Here is a 22,576-nt window from a genome sequence, read left to right as displayed (position 1 = left end):
GGGGAAATCAACCAAGAAGATCTATTTGCATCTTTGCCTGAGTGTTTTAGGATACTCTGTTGCTGAAGGCTATACGTTCAGGGTGTTGAAGAGGAGTGATGCTCACTCTCAGCAACTCATGGTTTGCTTTGAACCTGGCTGTCCAGATGAACTCAAGTGAGTTCCCTCACTCTTGGTAATCAGATTGGCAGGCTCATTTATGATTCTGCTGCGTCAGTTATGATTGTCATTTTATACTTACCTCACTCACATTTGATATACAAGAGGCAGAAAGAGGGAAATCTGAAATTATTACCCAGTCTATTAGAATTGATAATCTCAAATTCACTGCTAGATGCTAATTTACTTTACACTTTGAATTGAATCCTACAGGATGATGCTGGGAGGTTTTTTATTTATTTACTTATAACGCAGTCTTTCCATCAGCTTGGAGAATGCTTTTGTTTCCAAGGGATAAGATTCTCCTTACATTAATTTCCATCATAAGATTCTCAAACCCTCTACTTAACCTTGGCACGTTTGATTTATGTGTGCCTGGACTTGGCTGATGCACCCTGCCTGATGTTTCAAACATGTTTCTATTAAATTCCAATTCACAGAACATGATTTTTCTCATTTAGAACCATCAAACCAAAAAGACGAGAATGTTGACAGTTTAATTTTTTTAGCGCTAGGAGCAGGCGTTACGATGCACTAAGCCGATTGCACGCAGACAGAGAGAGAGAGAGAGAGAGAGAGATGTAATTAGCTTCTACCTAGCCGGATGCACTTCCCAGGGACAGCAGACACCAGCTGTTAGAAGTCTCTCCTGACAGATCACTCGGGAGCTGTAAAGGATATTATTGCAGGCGATAAGACTGAGGTTTTTGCATAGATCTGCAAAGAAGGTGGTTGTGACATAAAGGCCACAATTTAATTCACTCTCTCAACATCCTCCTTCTCCCTTTAATCACTGTCGCTGCCTGCCCAGTTGTTTTGTTTTAAAATTTTTATTGCTTCCACTTTAGTTGTGTCAGCGTACCAGATAAACATTCTTAGCCTGCTGAATCTTTAGGATTGTGAAGGTGATTGCAAAGGTGAGATTTGTTGTATACAACTGTTCCTGTTCAGCAGCGCCTCGCGTACTGTCCACTGTGGGAGATGTCACAAGGACTTGATGGGAGAGCAACTTAGAATCTGGAAGGAGTAAGCTACAATATCCAGATCCCTCCCCTTAGACTCTGTCAGGATGTGGAGGTGCCAGTGTTGGACTGGGGTGGACAAGGTCAGAAGTTACACAACACCAGGTTATCGTGCATTTGAATTGAATTTATTGTCACATGTACTGAGGCACAGTGAAAAGCTTCGTCTTGCGAGCAATACAGGCAGATCTCAGAGTTAAGTAGCATGGATAGTAAATAATAGGTAAACAGCAGCAAAAGCAAAAACCCAGGTATGGGTGAATGCTAAGAGTTTGTGAGTCCATTCAGTATTCTAATAGCTGTAGGGTAGAAACTGTTCCGAAACCGGCTGGTGTGTGTGTTCAGGCTTCTGTACCTTCTCCCTGATGGTAGAGGTTGTAGAAAAACATTGCCAGGGTGGGATGGATCTTTGAGAATGCTGGCGGCCTTTCCTTGACAGCGGGCCTGGTAGATGGATTCGATAGTTGGGAGGTTGGCCTTTGTGATTGTCCGGGCCGAGTTCATCACTCTCTGTAGCCGTCTCCGATTTCGAACTGCACGGTTGCCATACCAGGTAGTGATACAATCAGACAGAATGCTCTCGATGGAGCATCGATAAAAGTTGGCAAGGGTATTCACTGTCATGCCAAATTTCCTCAGTTGCCTGAGGAAGAAGAGACATTGTTGCGCCTTTGTAGCCAGTGCGTCCACATGAAGAGTCCAAGAAAGCTTGTTGTGGATGACCACTCCCTGAAACAGGTTTATTTGAAATCACAAGATTGGACAACAACCTGGTGACATGTGACTTCTGACCTAGACTCTGTAACCACATCTATCATGTCCATGCCACTTGTATTTAGCTGCTGTCATTGCATCTTGTTTGAAATCGGCATGTCATTCAAGTCACAGAGTCAAACAGACCCTTTGTCCAATTTGTCCATACCGAACAAGTTTCTCAAACTAAACCAGTCCCATTTGCCTGCACTTGGCTTCTGTCCCTTTCCTGCTCATTCACCTGTCCAAATGTCTTTTAAATGTTGTCTCTGCACCCGCATCTACCACTTCCTCTGACAGTTCATTCCACATACAAACCACCCTCTGTCTGAAAATGTTGCCCCTCAGATGCCTTTTAAATCTTTCTCCCCTCACCTTCAAAATATGCCCCTAGCTTTGAACTCCCCCGCCCTAGGGAAAAGACCTTTGCTATTCACCTTATCTATGCCCCTCATGATTTTATAAACCTCACCCTCATACGAGCCAACCCTCCAACTCTTAACCTGTCCTATTTGTCCATCTCCTTTCCCACTTATCCACTCCGACCTATCACCATCACCACCCCTCCAACCTTCATCTACCTATCACCTTCCCAGCTACCTTCCCCCTAGCCCCACCCCATTCCCTTATTTATCTCTCAGCCTCCTTCCCACTCCACATTCCTGATGAAGGGCTCACGCCCAAATTGTCGACTCTCCTGCTCCCCGGATGCTGCCTGACCTGCTGTTCTTTTCCAGCACCATACCTTTTGACTCTGACTCTCCAGTATCTGCAGTCCTCACTTTCTCCTAGTAAAGGGAGGAAGTCAGTCTTTCAGGGGTTGTCAAGCTTGAGTTTTATTTGTCTGGAATCAACAAAACAGCAAACACGTTTGGTGCAATAAAGTCGTCAATGAAATCGAGATGTTTTATTTCCTCTGATCTTTATTACAAAATGTGTTTGCTCTGCTAAACTGCATTACTCAAATATCTCACACTGTAAACTGTCAAGAGAAGACAAACTTACATTTCTATACAGGCCTTTGACAGCTCAGGGAGATCTCCCTTTGGTTGTGAAATGCTGTGGGATTGTTTGTGTTGTCCTAGTTTCTGGTAATGCTAATGCTCTGGGGGCAAGGGCTCAGGTGGCACAGTGGCTCAGTGGTTAGTACTGCTGCCTCACAGCACCAGGGTCCCCCAGGTTCGATTCCAGCCTTAGGCGACTGACTGTGTGGAGTTTGCACATTCTCCCCGTGTCTGTGTGGGTTTCCTCCGGGTGCTCCGGTTTCCTCCCACAATCCAAAGATGTGCAGGTCAGGTGAATTGGCCACACTAAATTGCCTGTAGTGCTAGGTGCATCATTCAGAGGGAAATGGGTCTGGGTGGGTTACTCTTCGGAGGGTTGGTATGGACTGGTTGGGCCGAAGGGCCTGTTTCCACATTGTAAGGGAATCTTAAAAAAAATCTGACCATAGTAACTAATGGAATTTAATACAATTAATATAATAGGAATTGAATGCAATGGTGACCACCAATGCTTTGTTTATAAAAACCCATCTGGTTCATTGATGTTCTTTAAAGAAGAAAAGCAGGTGTCTTTACCCAGTCTAGTCTCTGTGGTACTACTGAAGATGTTGGACATTTAAGGTGAGGAGAAATTTCTTCAACCAGAGAGTGATGAGCCTATGGAATTCACTGTCACAGGAAGCAGCTGAGGCCAAAATATTGTACAAAGTTAAGGAGTTAAATGTAGCTTTTGGAGCCAAATGGATTAAAGGACATGGGGGAAAAGTGGGAACAAGGTACTGAGTTGGATGGTGAGCCATGATCATATTGAATGCTGGAGCAGGCTCGAAGGGCCCAATGGCCTACTCCTGCTTTCTCTGTTTCTGTTTTCAATGTTGACTCTTAACCACTCTCTGAAGTAGCCTGGGTTCGTCACAAAGTTCAAGATCAAATTAGGGATGGGCAATAAATGCTGGCAATGATGGTGGCTCCCCCACATCCCACAAGAGATTAAATAAAGAAAAAAACGTGGCTCCAATTTGGGCAGAAGGACAAATAATGTCTGCATAGTAAGATCCCACAGACATCAGTGCAATACTGCAATTCCCATCCCCACTTCACCAGATGGAAAATGTGAAAACTGGAGATCTTTTGTCTTTCTTCAGTCGACGAAGCGTTAAAATGCTGACTTTTCTGCAAAGCAGAATCAGAACTGTGTCCCTGTAGAGACAGAAATCCTTGGGTTGGAGAATGATAGTGAACACAAGCTTGCAGATACCTGGGGGACAAGCTGCTGTGGCAGACTGGAGCCTCAGAGATAGTAGGTACAAATTTAATTTGTGTGAAATACACCAGAATACTAGAACAGGAGTCAGTCATAGCCTCGGGTGCTGTTATATGACTGAAGTTGATAATATATTCTTGACTCTCTCTTCATCGATAGCAGGCAGTCCAGTGAATGCTGCTACACAAAGCAGAAACATAATAGTTCATCAACTTCTGTCAAATCCAAAAGGCTGCTACCCAAACACTCTCCCTTTATAAGAAAGGCTGGAATATTTACATACACCCTCCATGTGAGACTGTCAGAAAACCTTCAGCTGGTTTCTTTTTAGCACCTTTTATTTAAAATTTCCTAAAGGACACTCAGTTAGTTTTATTTTTGTCTTTGTCTGGTGCTCATTTTAGCCCTTGGTAACTGTGTGGTTCTGGTCTCCTCACCTGAGGGGGATGCTCTTGCTATAGAGGCAGTGTGGAAATTTTACCAGATTGGTTCCTGACATGGCAAGAATGACATATGAGCAGAGATTGAGCCAATTAGGAGTGTATTCACTGGAGTTCCAAAGAAAGAGGGTCGATCTCATGGACATTTATAAAATTCTAACAGGACGAGACATGGTAAATGCAGGGAAGATGTTCCAACTGGTGGGGGAGTCCAGAACCAGGGATCACAGATTAAGGATACTGGGTTGAGATGAGGAGAAACTTCTTCACCCAGAGAGTGGCAAGCCTGTGAAGTTTGCTACCATAGATAATGGTTGAGGCCAAAGCATTGTATGACTTCAACAAGGAGTTACAAATAACACTTTGGGCTAAAAGGATCAAAGGTGTTAGAGGATAAGCAGGAGGAGGGAATTGAATTGGATGATCAGTCATGATCATATTGAATGGCCAAGCAGGAACAAAGGACCGAATGGCCTATTCCTGCTTCTACGTTTCCATGTTACATCTCATTCCATCAGCATATCTTTCTATTTTGTTCTTCCTCATAAAGGTACCCAGCTTATTTTTAAATGTATCTATCTTATTCACTGCCACTATTCTGTGTTATGAGTGTTGTGTAGTTTATATGGAGAGGTGACACTAGTTTTAATGCATCCAGCACCTTTCTCACTGAGTTTTATACAAGGCTTTCAGAAATATACTTCATGCTGCAGTCCAACCCCAATTTCACTGAGTAAATACATTTCTCCTGAATTCCATGTTGGATTTCTCCCTGAATATTTTAGGGTTTTGGTGCTGAGTTCTGGCCTCTAGTCTAAAGTCTAAAAGAACTTATTTATTGGGTCAAACCACATCATAATTTCACTTGGATCTCCTCTCAGTATTTTATTTGAGAATAAAGAGCCCTTGGCCTGTTTAATAAGGCCAGTCCAAATATCAGGAAGGGGGGCAGAGGGTGCTAGAAATGACTTCATTTTTTCCCCAGAAATAAACTTTATTCAAAAACTGTACAAACGTCTCTGGTATGGCTCTCCAATGTTGATATGATATAAGGTGCAAAGCCAAGACAGTATCTTCCAATACTCTATGATACTCACAATGTATACAATTACTATTAATAATTATTATGCTAGTTACTTATTCAAAACACAGCCTGAGGGATTTTGTTGATAGTGTCCAGCCCCAGGGTATGCTATGAATGAAGGGTTGAGACAGTGAGCCTCTGGGTTGGTTCCAAGTGTTAGTGGGTAACTCTGGACCTTGGAATGTGCCAATCTGCAATACCTGGGTCAAGGACCATTCTTTGCACTGGAATCTTGGCAGACCAGAGTCTCGCTGAGTGCAGAACTGTGATGTGGAACATGTGAAGCTAAGAATGAGGAGCAGGAGGAGGCCACCTGGCCATTCGAGCCTGCTCCGCCATTCAATAAGATCAGGGCTGATCTTTTCATGGCCTCAGCGTCACTTGCCTGCCCTCTCACCATAACCCTGAATTCCTTCATTGTTCAAAAATAAATCTATCTTAGTTTTAAAAACATTTATCAAAGTAACCAACTTAGTTGGCTAATGCAGGGTCGGGAGTGTGGCGCTGGAAAAGCACAGCAGGTCAGGCAGCATCCGAGGAGCCAGAGAGTTGATGTTTCAGGCATAAGCCCTTCATTAGGAAGTTGGTTAATGCGTCTGCCTGGTAAACCGGATTAAATCCCAGTGGTGACTGTTGCTTACTGTTTAAACATCTCTGGAATGCCATGTCGGTGATCCAATCTGGTAATGTGGAACAAGACAGTTATTGATTGAACTAAGCCTGCTATTATTTGGTAATTCCACTACTGTTGACTGGGCTTGGTCTTCATCAGGGAACTTTGCATCTTGCGTTGGATGGTTAGAGTGTGGTGCTAATATAGTCAGTGTCATGGTTTAACCCCCACGACCAATCCTGCAGGCTTCCAACCATGAAATTAAAGATGCAAATTTTCATTTGAATTACACATTTGCGATGATACTGTGTGACTGTGGTATCTTTCACTCTTATTGGTAGCTCAGTGGTTAGCACTGCTGCCTCACAGTGCCAGGGACTTGGACTCAATCCCAGTCTTGGGTGACTGTCTGTGTGGAATTTGCACATTCTCCCCGTGTGTCCGTATGAGTTTCCTTCGGGTGCTCCGGTTTCCTCTCACAGTCCAAAGATGTGCAGGTTAGAATGGATTGGCCATGCTACATTGCCTCGTAGTGCCCAGGGATATGTAGTTTAGATGGATTGGCCACGGGGAATGCAGGGTTACAGGGATAAGGAAGGGGGAGTGGGTCTGGTGGGATACTATTCGGATGGACTCGATGGACCGAATGGCCTGCTTCCACACTGTGGGTTTTCTATGATTCTTTGAGAGTTAGTAGCCCTTCAGCTGCAGTGGATGTTTGTAGAATCATGTTTGACCCAGGCCATGTTTGGGACAGATCTTGTAGCAATATGACTTGATAGACAGGCATCATTAGATGAGACACGTTGGACACTGCCTTTGAGCGCAGGAGGCTTGCTTCCAGTTCAAACTCAGACAGCTGGCTCCACCATCTTTCAACTGGTGAGTAGCTCCCTGAGTGTAGCCAGTTCCTTTTCCCCCTTCTGTACCATCGCTGTGGCAGGCAGATCACTGACTCCTGTCCAGGGGTTATCAATCCATGTGCAAAAGGCTGGTTGCCACGGAAACAAGCTGGCTTGGTTCAGTTGTATAGTCAAGGCCCCTCACCTATCCAAAAGGTCACCAGCTGCTTGTATGGAGCTAAACTTCAAAACAGGTCCCAGTGAGAGAAGCACAGAAATGACAATTAATGTAATTATCAGGATAGAGTCAGTAAATCAGAATGGTGAAGGGTAAATTGAGGACAAGAGGCCAGGAATGATCACCTTCTGTCTGGCCAAGGTGAACAGTTGGAGCAGGCTGTCAGTGAGGGTGAAAAGGCCTGAGCATCTGGACTGACCGTGCTCTCCATAATGAACACTTTAACATCCACCTGAAAACCACGGTGACACAGTGGTTAGCACTGCTGCCTCACAGCGCCAGAGACCCGGGTTCAATTCCTGCCTCAGGCGACTGACTGTGTGGAGTTTGCACATTCTCCCCGTGTCTGCGTGGGTTTCCTCCGGGTGCTCCGGTTTCCTCCCACAGTCCAAAGATGTGCAGGTCAGGTGAATTGGCCATTCTAAATTGCCCATAGTAGAGGTATGGGTGGGTTGCGCTTCGGTGGGGCGGTGTGGACTTGTTGGGCCGAAGGGCCTGTTTCCACACTGTAAGTAATATAACTGCTTCAGTCAATGTTTTAGCCACTTCCAAACCCCACCTCCCAATTCTTTCCGTGTCAATGTTGCCATGCTGCTGCTGGTTCGGATTGTGTAAAGTTCCTCGCATCTCCCTGAGTTTGTTGGGTGGATGTGGTTGACTTGTTCCTGAGGTTGGCCTCCAGTTACAGGGTGAAAGAAGTTAACAGTTCTCTTTGTAAACAGGCTACCACTTTGCCACACGAAGAGGGTCCATCCTGCCACTTTGGGCTCACATTCGAATACCTCCTTCCACCCTACTGTGGGGACAAAGGTAAAGGGTGATCCCACAGAAATCATGTCAATACTTGGTCAGAGCATTTTAGACGGTCCACTGTCAGGGAAATGAATGGATATCTTAACATTAATAGCTGAGAACCACCAGGTCAAAGTGGCAGTCTGTCTGAGTCCAGCCCCTCTCTTCCAATGGCAACTTCTGGTTTGAGAGATTGATGGAATAGAGGACCTCTATAACTTAGCTATTCTCTCCAAACAGCTGACTTAAGTTGACACTATTATCGCATTCGCTTTGACAGTGGATTCACCCGATTTTTGATTGATGTGGAGGGGCCGGTGTTGGACTGGGGCGGGCAGGGTCAGAAGTCACATGACACCAAGTCATAGTCCAACGGGTTTCTTTGAAATCACAAGCTTTTGGAACGCTGCTCCTTCATCAGAAGACAGGATAGCTGTGGACAGTTTCACTGAGCTGCTATCTCAATATATTTTGTTTTTAATTGGTTCATGGGATGAGGGCATCACTGGTTAGACCAGCATTTTCTGCCCATCCCTAATTACCCAAGGGGCAGTCCACATTGCTGTGGTTCTGGAGTCACATGGAAGCCAGACCATGTAAGGATGGCAGATTTCTTTCCTTATGAGAGAGCCAGATTTTGTTGTAATGACAATTGACAGTGGCCAGCATTAGACCAACTATTGATTCCAGATTCTTATTGAATTCAAATGTCATTATCTACTATAATGGGATTTGAACTCATATCGCTGAACATGGAGCCCGATGTTTCAGACTACTAATCCAGTGGTACTACCACCAAACCATTACCACAGTCTCCCTGTAATTATGCTTGAGCTGCATTTAAAGTCAGAGTTATAGAAACAAATAGCAGAAACAGATCTTTCGGTCCAACACGTCCATGCCGACCAGATAGCTTAAATTATCCTAGTTCAATTTGCCAGCACCTGGCCCATATCCCTCCAAACCCTTCCTATTCATATAACCATCCAGATGCCTTTTAAATGTCACAATTGTACCAGCCTCCACACATCCTCTGGCAGCTCATTCCATACACGTACAACCCTCTGCGTGAAAAAGTTGCCTCTTAGATCCCTTTTATATCGTTCCCCTCTCACCCTAAACCTATGCCCTCTAGTTCTGGACTCCCCTTGCTGGATTTGGATTTGTTTTCATAAAATGCCATCAAATGCCAAGGTCCGATGTCTATGATTTCCTCATTTATGGTTCAGTGTGCAATCCATACCCATGTGGCAGACCGAAACAAAAACAAAATCTGAATAAAAACCGAAAATAATGGGAGACCTCACTCATTATCTAACACTGTTGCGAGAGCTTAGCATTACTGGAAAGCGTCAGCTCGGTTGCCATGGTAGCAGTCTCAGCTATTCATTAAAAGTGGTGAGCTCAGTGTCTACCATGGGCCCTGGCTAACAGACAAGGTAGACACCTGCAGTACAGGACTTACATGTAGTGCTTCATTGTTGGAGATGCTGATGTTTTTAAACTGGAAAGGATAGGTTGACAGGTCTGCATCTATAGAACACCGCTCCGAACCCCTGGAAGCCCCCAAACTCTCTACAGTGTCTAAAGTATTTTTGAAATGTAGCCGCCGTTGTGATGTAAACTGCATCCACCTCTTCAGTTGGGGGTAAATATCCCCTCGTTGTTGTCGAAGATTAGAACACTGTCCCAGTGTCTTGGCTAATGTAAAAGGCACGATGCTGTAATTGGGCTATCCAGACGCTGAAACTTTACAAAAATGCAGCTATGTTTTTCAGCTCAGTGTTATATAATTTACCCTGTCTGTTTGTGTTCACTTGCAATCAACAGCTGTCCAGGATTGATTTTTTCATGATGTTTTTTCATTCTCTTATGGATGTGGTCATCGATGACTGAGTCAGCATTTATTGTCCTTGGGAAGGTGGTGGTGAGCTGCTTTCTTGAACCACTGCACTCTGTGTGCCGTATTTAGACCCACAATGCCCTAGGGAGGAAATTCCAGGATTTTGACCCAGCAGCAGTGACAGTGAAATATTTCCAAGTGAGGATGGTGAATGGCTTGGACGGGAACTTGCAGGTGATCATGTTCCCATCTGACTGCTGCCCTTGTCCTTTTTCATGGAAGTGGTCATGGGTTTGGAAGGGGTTTTCTAAGGAGACTTGGTGAATTTCTGCAGTGTATCTGGTAGACAGTATATACTGCTTCTACTAAGCGTTGGTGATGGAGGGAGTGGATGCTTGTGGATGTGGCACCAATCATGTGGACTGCTTTGGCCTGGATGACGTCCAGCTTCTTAATCGTTGTTGGAGCCACTATCATAGAGCTGTGAATTAGATCCTTCACTGAAAATTCGTAATTGAAAACACAGACCAGATATCAATTGCAGGTTCGCAATTCTTGGGTACTGGACATTCCAACATCTGGGAAAATCTGGAATTCTATTGACATCCATCCTGAGAGTGTCGGATTTTGGACACCCAACACATACCTCCTCCAGTTAAAATCACAAATCCCAGATTAATTAACTATTAATTTAATTTATTTTGTAGGGACTTGCTGGGACTAAATTTGTGATGCATTTTTGTGCATGGAAGAAAATCATTGTTTTTTAAATCTTTGCAAAGCCCTATGAGTGTGGCTGGGAATGGATTCTTCCATCAGAAAGACGGATCAACTCTACTTAGATCAGATTCCCTACAGTGCAGAAACAGGCCCTTCGGCTCAACAAGTCCACACCGACCCTCCGAAGAGTAACCCATCCCCCTACTAATGCACCTATCACTATGTGGATTTAGCATAGCCAATTCACCTGATCTGCACATCTTAGGACTGTGGGAGGAAACCCACACAGACACAGGGAGAGTGTGCAAACTCCATGCAGATAGTCACCTGAGGCTGGGATTGAACCCAGGTCCCTGGCGCTGTGAGGCAGCAGTGCTAACCACTGAGCCACCATGCTGCCCCAAAGACATCACTAACACCTTCAAAGAATTCAAGAACCCTGAGTTATGGAGTTCTCTGAACAGGCATTTGGATCTAAACTGACGACCAACGGCAACTTGTCTACATGACACAAGACTGGCTAAACATGATTTGTAATCACTTGTACTGGAATTTATTATTGTATTTTATTTCATGCACAGCATTGCCCCCACAACATCACAACCCTCAGGAAATCTGCAGAAAAACTTTGACCAGAATCTGACTTCTTCTCTCTGTTTCTTTGTAAATCAAAGTGATTGAAACACGTTTCTTCTGCTCATGTCACTCGGAAAATTTTTTTTTATCTGGAGTCAGCATTGTGTTTTCATGGTTTGACATTTACAGGGACTAGTAATGTTTTCCATAATCCATTTGACTGACTATCTCAGGTCTACATCAAGAAGATTTACACTCCCCATAATATCTCCAAACTCCGCAGCCTCTCTGCAATACTCAATGATAGATATTCTCCCACATTACTGCAGACCATGGTTAAATGTTGCTTCATTGTGAGGCTGTCTCATTTTTGGTGTGTAAAATTGCAAACCTCACTTAATTATTTGAGGACGGGTTTGTTACAGAAACGAGAAAACCATCTGATTTAGCACCAGTTACCTACAACCCATTCAACGAATCAGAATAGACAAGTATGAACTGATTAAAGTCAGTGCAGGTTAAGGAAGAGAAAGCTATCTCAGAATTAAAAACAAAAAGTGCTGGAAATCATAGTGGGTCAAGCAGCATCCATGAACAGAGAATCATAGAATCCCTACAATGTGGAAACAGGCCCTTCGGCCCAAAAATCCACACTGACCCTCCAAAGAATACCCACCCAGACTCATTTCCCTACAATTACCCTGACTAATGCACCTAACACTACGGGCAATTTAGCACAGCCAATTCACCTGGCCTGCACATTTTTGGACTGTGGGAGGAAACCCATGTAGACACAGGGAGAATCTGCAAACTCCACTCACCCAAAGCGAGAATCGAAGCCGGGTCCCTGTGAGGCAACAGTGCTAACCACTGAGCCATCGTTCTGCCACTAAGCCCACATTTGGCCCAAAAAGGTCTGTACTAACCCTCCAAACAGTAACCCACCCAGACCCATTTCCCTATTACTTACTCTACATTAACCCTTAACCAATGCACCTAATGTAGACATCCCTAACACAATGGTCAATCCACCCTAGTCTGCATACCTTTAGGTTGTGGGAGGAAACCCACAAAAACATGGGGAGAATGGACCCATGTCCCTAGTGCTGTGAGGTAGCAGTGCTAAACACTGTACTGCTCACACTTGGACAAAAATAATATGCAAGGTTATAGGGAAAAAGCACATGTGACACAAGGTTTAACAAGGTGAGAATAAGCTAACATTTCAAGTCTAGATGTATCTTCATCAGAACTTTACTCTCTTCCTCCAGAGATGCTGTCTGTCTTGCTGGGATCTCCAACATTCTGTTATCAGTATGGATTCCAGCATCTTTAGAAATTCGCTCTTACATCACAAGATTAATCCTGTGAGTTTTTTTGAGGAGGTCTTAAATGTGGCAAGTGGGAGAGGACTAGCATTGGATCCTGGACTTGTGTACGTCTTAGGGCAGGAAGGGATCAGGGCCCACAGTGAGGAGGGTGATGGGGGAAATGGGGAGAAAGGATTTTTTAAAAATTCATTTATGGGATATGGTCTTCTCTGGTTGGGTCAGCATTTATTGCCCATCCCTATTTGCCCATTGAGAAGGTGGGGGTGAGCTGCCTTCTTGAACCGCTGCAGTCCATGTGCTGTAGGTTGACCCACAATGTCCCTTAGGGATGGAATTACAGGATTGTGAGCCAGCAACTGTGAAGCAATGGCAATGATAATGCCATTGAATGTCAGGGGGAAGTGGTTGGTTTGACTCTCATTAGAGATGGTCATTCCCTGGCATTTGTGTGGCATGAATATTACTTGCCAATTGTCAGTCTAAGCCTGGATTTGTTCAGACCTTGCTGCATTTGAACATGGACTGCTTCACGATCTGAAAAGTCACAAATGGGACTGAACATTGTGCAGTCATTAGAGAACATCTACACTTCTGATCTTATGATGGAGCTGAAAGTCAGTTATGAAGGAACCGAAGATGGTTGAGCCTAGGACACTATCCTGAGGAACTCCTGCAGAGATCTCCTGCCTGAAGCTGAGATGACTGGCCTCCAACAACCACAACCATCTTCCTATGTGTCAGGTATGACTCCAACTGGAAGAGAGTTTTTCCTTCATTCCAGTTTTGCTGAGGCTCCTTGAGCCACGCTCAGTCAAATGCGGCCTTGATGTCAAGGCTGTCCTTCTCACCAATCTCTGGTTGGGGGTGAGTGATCTCTCAGGCAGGCTGGGTGCTGCCCCCAATTGGCATGAAAAGATACAACCTCTCTCTTTCTTCCCACCTTTGCCATGGAGTTATTCAGAGAACAGACATGGAGTCCTGTCCATCTGACATAACATGATTCAGTTCGATTGGCCGGTTAACAAAATTCAGTTTTTAAAAATTCATTCACAGCATGAGGGCATCTCTGGCTAGACCAGCATTTATTGCCCATCCCTAATTGCCCAGAGGGCAGTTAAAAGTCAACCACATTGCTGTGGGTCTGGAGTCATATATAGACCAGACCAGGTAAGGATGACAGTTTCCTGCCTTAAAGGATATTAGTGAACCAGATGGTTTTTTGATTCATGGTCATCATTAGACCCTTAATTTTTATTGATTTCAATTTCCACCATCCGCAGTGGCAGGATTCAAACCTGGGTCCCCAGGACTTTACCTGGGTCTCTGGATTAACAATCCAGCAATAATACCACGAGGCTGTGGCCTCTATGATGGTGCCAGAATACTCACCCTTTAATTGTAGGAGAAAGACATAGGAGATGAGCATTGATAACAGCACCCATCTGCTTGCTGTAGGATGGCATTTGGGTTGAGAGAGGGTGTTCAGGCAGTGGGATGGGGTTTACACTCTGACCTCCCATGCCCACTCCATTGAAAACACCCCCTGGTGAAACAAGGAGACAGCGGGGGTGAAACTGAGGTCACTACGTAGATGTAAGTTGCTGATAGCCTTTCAGTATTCGGACTCGCTTTTGAAAGAAGAGATCGCGTGACACTAGTATAAAACCAAATGGCCTCATTCTCTCATCATTTAGGAACAGCAGTTTTACAACAGCGCTCTTCCAGTGAATTTGTCAGATAAGTAGAACATTTTTTAAAAATCATACACCACACCGTGAAATTTACATCTGTAAAAATTACAATCAAATAATCACTAGAAACCAGTCGTAATTTTGCAGAGGAGGATAGTGATAGAGAGAAGAAAAACAATAATGACCCCAGTGGTAGACAAGTTGTTGGAGGGAATCCTGAGGGACAGGATGTACATGTATTTGGATAGGCAAGGACTGATTAGGAATAGTCAACATGGCTTTGTGCGTGGGAAATCATGTCTCACAAACTTGATTTAGTTTTTTGAACAAGTAACAAAGCGGATTGACGAGGGCAGAGTGGACGTGATCTGTATGGACTTCAGTAAGGCATTTGACAAGGGAGAATGGTTAGCAAGGTTAGATCTCATGGAATACAAGGAGAACTAGCTGTTTAGATACAGAACTGGCTCGAACGTAGAAGACAGAGGGTGGTGGTGGTTTTTCGGACTGGAGACCAGTGATCAGTGGAGTGCCACAAGGATTGGTGCTGGGTCCACTACTTTTCATCATTCATCTAAATGATTTGGATGTGAACATGGAGGTATAGTTAGTAAGTTTGTGGATATAATTAGTAAGTTTGTAGTAAGTTTGTAGTAAGTTTGTGGGCGGCACGGTGGTTAGTGGGCGGCACGGTGGCACAGTGGTTAGCACTGCTGCCTCACAGTGCCAGAGACCCGGGTTCAATTCCCGACTCAGGCGACTGACTGTGTGGAGTTTGCACGTTCTCCCCGTGTCTGCGTGGGTTTCCTTCGGGTGCTCCAGTTTCTTCCCACAGTCCAAAGATATGCAGGTCAGGTGAAATGGCCATGCTAAAATTGCCCGCAGTGTTAGGTAAAGGGGTAAATGTAGGGGAATGGGTGGGTTGCGCTTTGGCGGGTCGGTGTGGACTTGTTGGGCCGAAGGGCCTGTTTCCACACTGTAAGTAATCTAATCTAATCTAATAACACCAAAATTGGAGGTGTAGTGGACAGTGAAGAAGGTTACCTCAGATTACAACAGGATCTTGATCGGATGGGCCAATGGGCTGAGGAGTGGCAGATGGAGTTTAATTTAGGTAAATGTGAGGTGCTGCATTTTGGGAAAGCAAATCTTAGCAGGACTTGTACACTTAATGATAAGGTCCTAGGGAGTGTTGCTGAACAAAGAGACCTTGAAGTTCAGGTTGTTCATAGCTCTTTGAAAGTAGAGTCACAGGTAGATAGGATAGTGAAGAAGGCGTTTGGTATGCTTTCCTTTATTGGTCAGAATATTGAGTATAGGAGTTGGGAGGTCATGTTGCGGCTGTACAGGACATTGGTTAGGCCACTTTTGGAGTATTGTGTGCAATTCTGGTCTCCTTCCTATCAGAAGGATATTATGAAACTTGAAAGGGTTCAGAAAAGATTTACAAGGATGTTGCCAGGGTTGGAAGCTTTGAGCTATAGGGAGAGGCTGAACAGGCTGGGGCTGTTTTCCCTGGAGCGTCGGAGGCTGAGGGGTGACCTTATAGAGGTTTACAAAATCATGAGGGGCATGGATCGGGTCTTTTCTCTGGTTTGGGGGAATCCACAACTAGAGAGCATAGGTTTAGGGTGAGAGGGGAAAGACATAAAAGAGACCTAAGTGGCAACTACTTCACTCAGAGGGTGGTGCGTGTGTGGAATGGGCTGCCAGAGGAAGTGGTGGAGGCTGGTACAATTATAGCATTTAAAAGGCATCTGGATATGAATAGGAAGGTTTTGGAGGGATATGGGCTGGGTGCTAGTAAGTGGGACTAGATTGGGTTGGGATATCTGGTTGGCATGGACGGGTTGGACCGAAGGGTCTGTTTCGATGCTGTACATCTCTATGACTCTATGACTCTAATTAGATTTGACCATCACCGCAGTAGAATTGATATGACAGTATCAATGCATTGTATTGTTGTTAGCTCTTATAGCAACCTTCCCAAGCAGGTGTCTGCATTCATCAGAGATTTGTCTGCCATCCCTCATCTGTTTATTTTCCAGGAGATCTTGGAGTTGCGTCTTCTGATTGTTACACTGATAGCCCTCACAAACAAAGCAGATAATACACCATAAAAACTGATCAAACTGTGGATGCCGTCGGTCAGAGACAACAACAGAAATTGCTGGAAAAGCTCAGCAGGACAGGCAGCACTTGTGGAGAGAAATCAGAGTTAACATTTTGGGTCCAGTGACCTTTCCTCAGAATTTTCAGGTCACTCAATCTGAAGCGTTAACTCTGATTTCTCTCCACAGATGTTGCCCATTCTGCTGAGCTTTTCCAGTAATTTCTGTTTTGTTTCTGAGAGAATACTGCAGTCTCTTTTTGTTTAATCTCTCTTTGCTTTTATTTTATATCCAGAAATGCTCTTACACACAACTCAATGTTTTCTTTTCCCCATGACCAAATCACCTGTGTTTTGTTTTCATCTATTAACATTACTCCTGTTTTCCAACAGCTACTTTATAAGAAAAGCCCATGAAAGACAATGCAGACCATCGAAGGTGACGGAGTGGTCTGGAGACAGGGAAGGAGCTAAATCTAAATGGAGCTGGAAGAGGGAATATTCCAGTCGAGAGAGTGTGGTGCTGGAAAAACACAGCAGGTCAGGCAGCATCCGAGGAGCGGGAAAATCAATGTTTTGGGCGGAGCCCTGATGAAGGGCTTATGCCCAAAATGTCGACTCTCCTGCTCCTCGGATGCTGCCTGACCTGCTGTGTTTTTCCAGCACCACACTCTCTCGATTGTGATCTCCAGCATCTGCAGTTCTCACTTTCTCCTAATATTCCAGTCTACCCTCTTCCCCTTCAACTATTCCAGTATTCCCCAGTTTCGTTCCTTTCACGGATCCAATGTTCTCCTGGATTCCTCTTTTATTCCCCTTTCCCAACTGATCATTTCAGATAAATTCATGATCTTTTATCTACAGTGAATCAGTCATGGTGGGAGTGCTATCAAGTCGCTGTATCACAAACAGAAAAGGAAGTCAGGTGAGTTTCTCTCAATAAGCTCTATAATGTGATGGGCCATTCAATGATGAGTTAAATCTTCTGTATTTCTCACTTGCCTGCTCTTGAAAACAGGGGAAAGGCAAAATGGGGACAGTACTTAATGGAGGTTGACAATGAAAGGTTATCTCTGTAGCATCAACAACAACAACTTGCATTTGCATTGCGTGATTAACATGGTAAACCATCTCAAGGCTTCACAGGAGTTTTTATTTTAATCATCCATGGGACATGGCTGGGCCAACATTAATGACATAGAACAGTACTGCACAATTCAGGCCATTCAGCCCTCGATGTTGTGCCAGCCTTTTATCCCACTCCAAGGTCAGACTAACCTACATACCCTTCATTGAACTATCATCCATGTGCCTATCCAAGAGTTGCTTAAATGTCCCTAATGTATCTCACTCTACTATCACTGCTGGAAGAGCATTCTACGCACCCACTACTCTCTGTGTCTGACATCTCCCCTAAACCTTTCTCCAAACACCTTTAAATTATACCCCCTCATGATAGACATTTCTGCTCTGGGAAAAAAAGTTTCTTTTATTTTTTGGACAACCTGAGAAGGTGGTGATGGTGAGTTCTCTTCTCGAACTGCTGCAGTCTGTCTGCTGTATGTCCAGCTACAGTGCTGTCGGGGCGGGGGGGGGGGGGGGGGGGATCTACAGGATTTTGACCCAGTGACATTAAGGAACAGGAGTGCTACCGAACATGATCTGGAAATTCTTAAGGCAGGTGAGTGAATGTTCAGGCCAGTAGTTTTAAGGAGGGAGATTGAGATAGATGGATGGATAGATAGATAGATAGATAGATAGATAGATAGATAGATATAGAGACAGACAGAGGCAAAGAGGTTTAGGAACTGAATTCCAGAGTTTAAGATCCAAGGCAGCTTTATAGTATTGTGAGGTAGAACATGGGACACAGCAGGGTTTGGGTGAGGCCAAGTCCTATAGAATATGGATGGTTGACTACCACTGGAATTGTAAAGAATGGGGTTAACAATGGCTTTAGCTGAGGGTTTCACAAGCAAAGCAAATACATCTTTAGTTCAGGTTGGAGCGTAGTAATCCAACAATAATACACTTCAATTTCTCCAGCACCTTGTCAGATCGCTGAAATATGTAAAACTGCTTCTGACAATGGATTCCTTTCAGTAGTACCGGGACTGTTGGGTAAGTGTGGAATGTGCTTTTTTTCAAATTGCAGTTTTCATCCGGTTTCGGGAAATCTAGCCCCCGGGAGCCAACTCCTGATGTTCATGTTGCTTTGCGGAACCAATCATACCTGAGTTTACAAGTCTGCTACTGGTCTGCGGGGAAGAAGCTAATTTAACTCTCCCAGTGCCAAGAGAAGCAATGGGCTGCCAACAATTGAACGCAAATCATCAGCATGTAAGACACTGCCAGAAAATGGGCACTTTTTTTGTTGTTGCTGTGTCGCGTTTGCAACTGAATAAACATTGAACAGAGAGACCAGATGTTGCAGTTCTGGAGAAAACAGTTTCCACAGAATGGAAACCTGGAGTCAATGTTAATCAATCTTGGGTATAACATGTCACAGCGGTATGATCGTTTTCAAGGATGGAAAATGTGAATCATACCTCAGAACCCAGTGGTGAGAGGGTCCTCTCCGATAACCATTCCCTGCTTTAGGAATCAAATTGTCTGAAGGTGCGATTTGACTGAGAATTTCCACTTGTAAACAGAAACTGATAAAGTTAGATTAGGAACAAATGAGTTCTTGTTGGCTGAGGAGTCCAAGGTGAAGATACTATATGATTCTTATGACTTGAGTCATAGCCCAAAGCCACGTTATTGAAGAGCGAAATTAGGAAAACATTCTGTGCAAAGATGATGGTAGATACCTTGTAGTCTTGCTCTGATCTGCAAATTATAGTCAGTGCTCGATCAGTTTAACTTTAAATCTGGGAGTGTTAAAATCACACAACACCAGGTTATAGTTCAACAGGTTTATTTGGAAGCACTAGTTTTTCGAGTGCCACTCCTTCACAGACCTCTACAACCACCTGATGAAGGAGCAGCACTCTGAAAGTTAGTGCTTCCAAATAAACCCGTTGGACTATAACCTGGTGTTGTGTGATTTTTAACTTAACCCCAGTCTAACATGGGCATTTCCAAGCTAAACCTGACAATAACAACGTTTTATCAGCTAAATACAGTAGCGCCTCGACTTACGAACTTAATCCGTTCCGGGACCTGGTTCGCGAACCGAAAAGTTCACGAACTGAATCGATTTTTCCCATTGTTTGGATAGCGTAAGAATGCCGGGACGGCTGTTCACAGCGCACACGCCAAAGACGAACTGAATGAGATCATGCGGGGCCCGAGAGCTTTTGTGTTCAACAAACGCGTAGCAAAGCAGAACAATGAAACCACGTGGTCGCACACTGGCTTTTTGCGTTCGTACCTTTGTTCGTACCTTGAATTTCGTACGTACGTTGAAGCAAACTTTTACGAACAATCTTGTTCGTAAACAAATTTGTTCGTGAACGGGGTCGTTCGTATGTCAAGGCGCTACTGTATATTAAGGGAAATGGAACAAAGGTAGATATGAAGATCTATTTTGCAGGTCAGCTGTGATCTAATTCAATTGCAGTCAGACATGAGGAGATGAATAGCCCCCTCTGGTTACTATAAAGTCAGATTTATGCATCAAAAAAAAATGTAAAAGCTAATATAAAACAAAGAATTCCAGATGCTAGAGATCCGAAACAAAAACAGAAATTGTGGGTGAAACTTGTTATCTGCGGGGAGTAAGCAGAGTTAACATTTCAAGTCTGTTGACTGTTCATCAGAAAACTACAAGCTGTTGGACATCAGTGCACCTTCTGCTGAGCAAGGTACTGGGTGATGATCTCAGCTGAAAGATTAACCTGCCCTCGGCTTGCAAGGCTGTGTATTTACAAACATCTGCCATTTCTGTTTTGAACTTCTCTCATTTAGAGTTATTAATTACTTTGTAGTCTGGGTCTGCGTTCTTTCGAACCAGAAAAACATTACCCCCAACTTGCCGAAACAGCATTGCCAACTTATTCCCTTTTCGACAGAGACAATCTTTTTCTCCTGACCTCATTAATGAAGGTCTGAAGAACATTTCCACAATGGAAAAGGAGAAATGAATAGAATTAATTGTGATTCAGTCGCATCAGTGCGCCTCATTTAACTGTTCTCTCTCAAACACTTTTCCACCTACAACCCACAAATAAAACTCAGCTTGCTTCATTATTAGAGTTCAGCTAATTTCTCTCAGCCCTCCAAATTCCAAAGGCTTTGACCTTCTGTTATTCTTTCAGAAATTATTTTTATTATAAAACAGCAAACATGAACTATGTTCATCTGTGGATCGGGGGAATAGTATTTCCGACAAAGCTGTTAATATTGGTGATCTGGCCAACAGTCATCCCTCAAACAACATCACCACACTGTTCATTTGGCCATTACTGCACAGATGTTGCAGGAACTAGCTGTGTGTAAATTTGCAGTCTTATTTCGTGTAATTGCATTCGGGACGATGGTTCAGCAAGGTACCTCAGAAAAGATAAGAGCCCATGGTGTTGGAGGTCATTGGTATGGAAAGAGAATTGGTTCATGGGCAGGAAACAGTAAGTGGGGATAAGGGGCTCCTTTTCACATTTGTGACCCACTGCTCCTGCTCCTTGGATGCTGCCTGAACTGCTGTGCTCTTCCAGCACCACTAATCCAGGATTGTCTTATGAGCAAAGGCTAAACAGGTTGGAACTCTACTCACCGGAGTTTAGAAGAATGAGAGGTGACCTCATTAAATTATACAAGAGTTTTAAGGGACATGACAGGGTAAATGCTGAGAGGCTGTTTCGCCTCATGGGAAAGTCGAGAACAAGGGGGCAAAGTCTCGGAATAAAGGGACACCAGTTTAAGACTGAGATGAGGAGGAATTTCTTCTCTCAGAGGGTTGTGGGTCTTTGGAACTCTTTGCCACAGAGAACTGTGGGGACAGAGTCCTTGTGTCTATTTAAGGCTGAGATTGATAGATTCTTGAGCGTTACAGGGAAAGGGAAGGAAAGTGGACATGAAGAGTGTTGGATCGGTCATGATCTAACTGAATGGTGGAGTGGCCTCAAGGGGCTGAATGCCTTCTCCTGTTCCTATTTCTTTTGGTCTTATGGTTCAAATGAAGTTAATTGGCGTTAAATCTCTGAGCTGTCGATTATAAGGTAAATGAGCTGGGAAATAGAAAATGATCCTCAAAAATACTTCTCTGTTCTTTCAGTGGCACTGGGTCAAAGTCCTAGATCTCCCTAGAACAGCATTTTCAGTTTATATATGAAATGAATTGCAACGGTTCAAGAAGGCAAGTAACCATCTCTTTCTCAAGGGCTACTAGGGATGGGTAATAAATGCTGTCCCAGCCAGTTATGCCCATGCCCCATGAGTGTGCAAACAGGTGCTTCTAAGTGGCTGGTTGTTTGTAAATGTTAAGTTTTGTATGTAAGAGCAGGATCTGTCAGTACTATTGGAAAATTCACAGTCTTAAACTCAGCAGTCTGGCCACAGGATCTATCTTATAGCCCATCCAATTACATTAACAAATACAGAATGCTCCAAGTTGGGACCTCAGACATCCATGTTCCCCAGTTATTTTTTACACTCAGGAGAAAACAGGCTCAGAATGATGGAAAGGAATCAGTTTGACAGACTCTGAGATAGCTGATGAAATATCATGTTTTCAGGCTCATACATGCAGGCTAACTAATGACCATTCTGATGGCTGAGCATTCTTGTGGATTATCATTCCCATAGCATATCATTATTGATGACCATTCCAATAGATTACAATACCAATGGTTTATCATTCCTACTGGGTGCCACTTTTATGGCTTACCATTCCTACTGGGTACCACAATGGCTTACTATTCCTATTGGTTTCTATTCCTATAGCTCACCGTTTCTGTAACTCACCACTTCAGTGGTTTATGATTTTGACCGGTGACAAATCCTGAGGGAGGTCGTGTGCTTATCACAGCTACTGTCAGGTTACTTTCCCAGACAGCAAGAGATTGAGGTTAAAGTGAATCAAAAAAGACTGGGACTGCATGGGCTCTTCCTTCAGGGCCAGCAAGGAATACATCATGGAGAACCTCCACAC

The 22,576-nt window shown here is 44.0% G+C and overlaps 1 long non-coding RNA gene across 1 annotated transcript in view; it reads left to right on the top strand.

Moving 5' to 3' along the window:
• Window positions 1-1,050: 1,050 nt before the first annotated feature.
• LOC140484522 (uncharacterized) overlaps window positions 1,051-22,576 on the top strand; it is a 42,516-nt gene continuing 20,990 nt past the window's right edge. Inside the window, exons 1-2 of the long non-coding RNA XR_011962225.1 lie at window positions 1,051-1,076; window positions 17,347-17,407. This is a non-coding gene — a long non-coding RNA (uncharacterized lncRNA). The remainder of the gene's footprint in view (window positions 1,077-17,346; window positions 17,408-22,576) is intronic.

This window comes from Chiloscyllium punctatum, chromosome 13 (assembly GCF_047496795.1).
Source record: "Chiloscyllium punctatum isolate Juve2018m chromosome 13, sChiPun1.3, whole genome shotgun sequence".
Taxonomy (NCBI): domain Eukaryota; kingdom Metazoa; phylum Chordata; class Chondrichthyes; order Orectolobiformes; family Hemiscylliidae; genus Chiloscyllium; species Chiloscyllium punctatum.
This window is presented reverse-complemented; position numbering and strand designations above follow the sequence as displayed.